General features: G+C 45.7%; 1 pseudogene; it reads left to right on the top strand.

The window, feature by feature from the left end:
* The first annotated feature begins 2,178 nt into the window (after positions 1-2,178).
* On the top strand, positions 2,179-5,402 carry LOC147900539 (pentatricopeptide repeat-containing protein At4g39530-like; annotated as a pseudogene).
* The last annotated feature ends 598 nt before the right edge of the window (positions 5,403-6,000 follow it).

Raw genomic sequence — 6,000 nt, 5'->3', positions numbered from 1 at the left:
AAGGCAATAAGATACGGATAACAAAAGATCTCAATGCTCAATAGCTTAAGATGAAGGCTAATGAACTACATGAAGTACATGAAGCTCAAAAGAATGGCAAAGTGGATAGTATATCATGAAGACATTGCTCTCATTAAAGATTTCAAATTGGCTAAGACATCAAATGTACATGTGGAGACACTTAGTCTATAACTAATGTAATAAATAAGTCTTCTACGATATTGGGATGGACGCTCGGTCCTTAACCAACATTTTATTTTTGATGGACTCTGACTCCTTATTTTTTATGTCTTTAGTCTTATAGATCTTTCGGTCTTTTGTAGATCATAACATACCCTCCCTCTCCCTCCCTCTCTCCGTCTCTCTTTCTCACACACACACTTTTAAAAAAAAGTGAAATCCATGTGTCATTATATTCATTAGGGGAGAATTGGGGTCTCCAAAGGGCCCCCAATTACTGTTTCCTAATTTTAAGGGATTAGTGAGGTATTTGAGGTGTACCAATGGGAGTGCTCCTTTTTGTGGGGCAATGCCATGTTGAGGTGGAGGGTGGGCAGACCTGCAAACATCCCCTATTGGCTACTCCTCTTACACCGAGGACCACTCACACCATCCCCCCCCTCAACCCATGCTTAACCCTTCTCCCATATGCACCTCCCCCAACCAAACCTACAAGTCATTCAAGAGGCGATGGGCCCTTCTGGGTGAATTTTTCCCCCCTCTCAGCTTGTTACAGGCCTGCTCCCTCCTCTTCTCTGGTCCAGCTCCATTCTCCCTCCATTTTTCAAACGTGGGAACTCATTTGGCATCTTCTCTGCCCCCTTCTGCTCTGGTCCACTATGTTTCTCCCTCTCCAGCACCTCCTGTAGTAGCTGCTCATTCTCTCTCCATTCCTAGCTATAGCACCTCCTACAACAGCAGCTGCTCATCCCCCTCTGCTCTTTCTTCCTCCATTCCTAGCTATAGTACCTCCTGTAGTGGCTGCTCATCCCCCTCTGCTCTTTCTCCCTCCATTCCTAGCTACAACACCTCCTGGAGCAGTTGCTCATCCCCCTCTACTCTTTCTCCCTCCATTCCTAGCTACAGCACCTCTTGTAGCTTCTCTCAACCTTCAGTTGCATCCTCTATACCTTCTCCCTCTCTCTCCCTCTATCGGAGCTGCTCTCTTTCTCCAAGTTGCAGTTTCTAGTCCACTATTGCTGTTGTCACCTCTGTACAAGCATGGTAAGGAGACCAACCATGTACTCTATGTCCCACAAGAGCAAAAGTGCACTGTGTGAATGGGTGCCTTGCACCTATAGCTTGAATGATTGGATAGTCATGAGAGGATCTCTGCCAAGGGTCCACATAAGCTTCCCAAGAGCAAAAGAGCTACCCCCCCCTCTCCATCACCCTCCCCCCACCCCCCTCCCCCCTCCTCCTTACCCCCCCCCCCCCCCCCCCCTCCACCCACCGACCCCCCCTCTCCACCACCTCCCTTCCCCCCTCCTCTCCCCCCCTCCCCCCCCCGCCACCCTCCATCCCCCCCTCCATGGCAATGGCAGCGATCAAACGCAGGAATCCCCCCCGCCCCCTCCTCCATCCCCCCCTCCATGGCAATGGCAACGATTAAACGCAGGAATCCGGGAAGCAAAAAAAGATAAGCGAGTCAAGTGACAAGAGTGATGAGTGTGTGCTCATCTCATCTTATCCCGCATATCACGTGCATAATATACTCTCTTTTTTTTTTCTTTTTCTTTTTAAATATTGAAAGTGGTCTGCTCATATATCACTCAGTAAAAATCAAAAGACATCTCGTACAAAATGTTCTGGAAACGGTCTCTAAAACCCACATCTGGCCAAACTAGCCATCTAACCTGAACAACTCTCTTTTTTTTTCCGTGCCCCTACTAAATCTTCCAAGTCCATGGACACCAAAAGCAAGAATTTGGGGAGAAGTTTGATTCTTCTTTTCCATATACTTCCAACTTCCAAGCAGGAATCCGGGAAGCTGAAAAAGATAAGTACTTCACCGATCCCTCCCAATGGTTTGACAATCGCAACAGTAAGAACTCAATCCTTTTTTTGGCTGTAGATTGAACTCTGACGTGTCTTCTGTCACCTGTATCAGACACACCCAAGAGCCACAGATTCAAGCAGAAACTCACCAAGGAGTCGCTATGGATAGACGGCTAGTACAATTCAAGTTTGCTTAAAGGCACGCTCCACAAAATGGAGACTGCAAACAAGGCCGTGCACAGCCCCATAGCACAACTTCCAGAGCTTAGCTTAGAGGAGGCACTCTCTTCTTTGGAGCGCATGCCCCATCCACCTTCGATTGAAAACTTGTCATGGATCTTGCGCAACTGCAGAAAACACAAAAATCCAGCGTATGCCCTGCGCTTGCATGCCTACCTCCGCAAATGTAGGCTGGAAGCTCATAAGGCACTTGGGAACTACCTCGTCCCAATGTTGGTAGAGGTTGGAAGTATGTGTGATGCCCAGCAGGTTTTTGATAGGTTGGTTGATCGGAATGAGTACTCCTGGACTTCTCTCATTACAGGTTATATTTCTTGTGGGAAGTTAGAGCATGCCTTCGTACTGCACCAGAAAATGCAGGAGGATTGTGTACGTCCTAGTGGGCATACGTTCGTGGCCTTACTAAAGGCTTGTGCCAGGCTGAAAGATACACAAAGAGGCCAAGAAATACATGCTGAGATTGCGAGACAAGGGTTATTGGAAAGAAATCTTTTTATTGGTAGCACCTTGGTTGATATGTATGCCAAGTGTGGCTTGCTTGCAAAAGCACAGGAAGTGTTCGACAAACTTCCAATTCGAAATGCAATCTCGTGGACTGCACTTATCGCAGGGTATGCTGAACATGAGCTTGGTCAGCAAGCACTGAACTGTTTAGAAGAGATGCAATTGGAGGGTGTCTCTCCTGATGCGGTCACATTTGTTTGCAGCTTGAAAGCTTGTGGCAGCATAGGAGCCATAGACAAGGGCCGAGAAATACATGCTGAGATTGCGAGAAAGGGGTTGTTGGAAAGAGATCCTTTTGTTGGTAGCACCTTGGTTGATATGTATGCCAAGTGTGGCTTGCTTGCAAAAGCACAAGAAGTGTTTGACAAACTTCCAGTTCGAGATGCAGTCTCGTGGACTACACTTATTGCAGGGTACGCTGAACATGACCTTGGTCAGGACGCACTTGACTGTTTCGATCAGATGCAACTGGAAGGCGTCTCTCCTGATGCGGTCACATTTGTTTGCAGCTTGAAAGCTTGTGGCAGCATAGGAGCCATAGACAAGGGCCGAGAAATACATGTTGAGATTGCAAGAAAGGGGTTGTTGGAAAGAGATCCTTTTGTTGGTAGCTTCTTGGTTGATATGTATGCCAAGTGTGGCTTGCTTGCACAAGCGCAGGAAGTCTTTGACAAACTTCCAGCTAGAAATGCAGACTCGTGGAATGCACTTATCGGAGGGTATGCTGAACATGACCTTGGTCAGGACGCACTGAATTGTTTCGAACAGATGCAATTGGAAGGTGTCTCTCCTGATGCGGTCACATTTGTTTGCACCTTGAAAGCTTGTGGCAGCATAGAAGCCATAGAGAAGGCCCGAGAAATACACGCTGAGATAGCGAGAAAGGGGCTGTTGGAAAGAAATCCTTTTGTTGGTAGCACCTTGGTTCACATGTATGCCAAGTGTGGCTTGCTTGCAAAAGCACATGAAGTGTTTGACAAACTTCCAATTCAGAATGCAGTTTGCTGGAATGCACTTATTGGAGGATATGCTGAACATGACCTTGGTCAGGACGCACTGAACTGTTTCGACCACATGCAATTGGAGGGTGTCTCGCCAAGTGCGGTTACATTTGTTTGCAGCTTGAAAGCTTGTGGCAGCATAGGTGCCATAGACAAGGGCCAAGAAATACATGCTGAGATTGCGAGAAAGGGTTTGTTGGAAAGAGATCCTTTTGTTGGTAACACCTTGGTTGATATGTATGCCAAATGTGGCTTGCTTGCAAAAGCAGAGGAAGTGTTTGACGAACTTCCAATTCGAAATGCAGTCTCCTGGAATGCACTTATAGCAGGGTATACTGAACATGACCTTGGTCAGGATGCACTCAACTGTTTCGAACAGATGCAGTTGGAGGGCGTCTCTCCTGATGCGGTCACATTTGTTTGTAGCTTGAACGCTTGTGGCAGCATTGGAGCCATAGACAAGGGCCAAGAACTACATGCTGAGACTGCGAGAAAGGGGTTGTTGGAAAGAGATCCTTTTGTTGGTAACGCCTTGGTTGATATGTATTCCAAGTGTGGCTTGCTTGCAAAAGCACAGGAAGTGTTCGACAAACTTCCAGTCCGAGATGCAGTCTCCTGGAATGCACTTATCCTAGGGTATGCCCAGCTAGGAGCGAGTGAAAAGGTCTTTCTTATGCTTGAGAGAATGAGAGCAGACGAAATAAAACCAGATGGGGTCACATTCCTGAGTATTCTTACTGTATGCACTCACACAGGTCTAGTGGAGACGGGCCAGACATACTTTGAGTGCATGAGCAAGGAGTATTGCATCACTCCAACTATTGAGCACCACACGTGCATGGTTGATCTCCTTGGCCGTGCAGGCCAATTAGACAAGGCCGTAGTGATGATAACGAAGATGCCTTTCAGTCCCACTTGCGTGTTGTGGCATACTGTGTTGGGTTCTTGTCAGAAGTGGGGAAATGTAGAGCTTGGAAGGTGGGCCTTTGAACATGCAGTGGAATTGGATAAAAATGATGCTGCAGCTTATATCTTGATGTCTAACATCTATGCAGATGCTCACATGCAGGAGGACGCCAAGCAGGTTGAGTTCATGAGATTAAAAGAACGAGCATGGGGCAAGCCAGGACAGAGTTGGACTGATGTTGGTGGAATTGTGCATTCATTTTTTGTAGGGGATACAGAACATTCCCAAAGCAATTATACATATGCAAATCCAGAAGGTCGTTCTTTCAAAATAAGGGAAGAAGGATATGCACCACACTTGCATTGGCTGTCCCAAGACTATCTGTTAATCTAAAGGAATTTGAGAGATGTGGATACAGTGAGAAGTTGGTCAGTACTTGTGCCCTGATTAATACACCCAAGGGGGTACCTGTACATGTAAAAAATCTATGGAATTGCAGAGACTCTCATTCGGCTATAGCACTTATATCCAAATATGAGCAGCGAACTGTTCCGAGATGCTAACTGCTTTCATGTTTTCAAGAATGGAAAGTGTCCTTCTTGGACTGTTTGTAATCCTAGTGTGACTATGGTAGTGTTTATTCCTCTTACTTGAAATGTTGATGCTAGCATGACAGAAACATAGGTGAGGCAGACTTAGACCAGGAGAATCAAAGGATGAAAGTGAGTTCAGATCATGTGTGCTTTAGTGAACAAGGTTGTGAGTTTTATATTCCTATGGATGAATTTGTACAATCAGGTATTTAAGGTACCCTAAGCACTACTAAGACATTTCCAGAGTACTTTAGCCATATCATTGAGCAGAGATTTGCAGGAATGTTACAATGGTATGGTTATGTAAACTAAGTCTAGGTAGGTTAATCTAGCTACATCAGTTTGGGGTTTTATACATAACGCAACACTTAATATTTTCAATTGTTGTCGAATGAAGTTTTGCTCCTACAGTTCGTACCAGCTAACTCCATCTCGTTTGGTCAATTTGTAATAGGCCTTGGGCTCAATAAGTATGGCACAACTGAACAATTTGATGGTAGACTGATAGTAAGTGGGCAACCTGATTTATTTGTGCTCTACGAGGTTTGACATTGCCTATGCTACAAGGTCTCTCCGTCAGTTTAGGCATTGTCTTACAATCAAACACTGAAATGCAGCCAAAAGGGTTCTTAGACATGTACATGGTACTCTCACTTTTGGTTTGCATTATGCTCGAGATTGGGACATTGACCTTCGTGGGTAAACAATCTATGATTGGTCAAGGACATTTGATGACTGACGATACACTTTTGGCTAT

The sequence above is a fragment of the Dipteris shenzhenensis genome, chromosome 7, assembly GCF_047967505.1.
Source record: "Dipteris shenzhenensis isolate YYH24624 ecotype China chromosome 7, Dip_SZ_1.0, whole genome shotgun sequence".
Classification (NCBI taxonomy): Eukaryota; Viridiplantae; Streptophyta; class Polypodiopsida; order Gleicheniales; family Dipteridaceae; genus Dipteris; species Dipteris shenzhenensis.
Note: the sequence above shows the minus strand (reverse complement) of the source record. Positions and strands in the feature narration are given on the sequence as shown.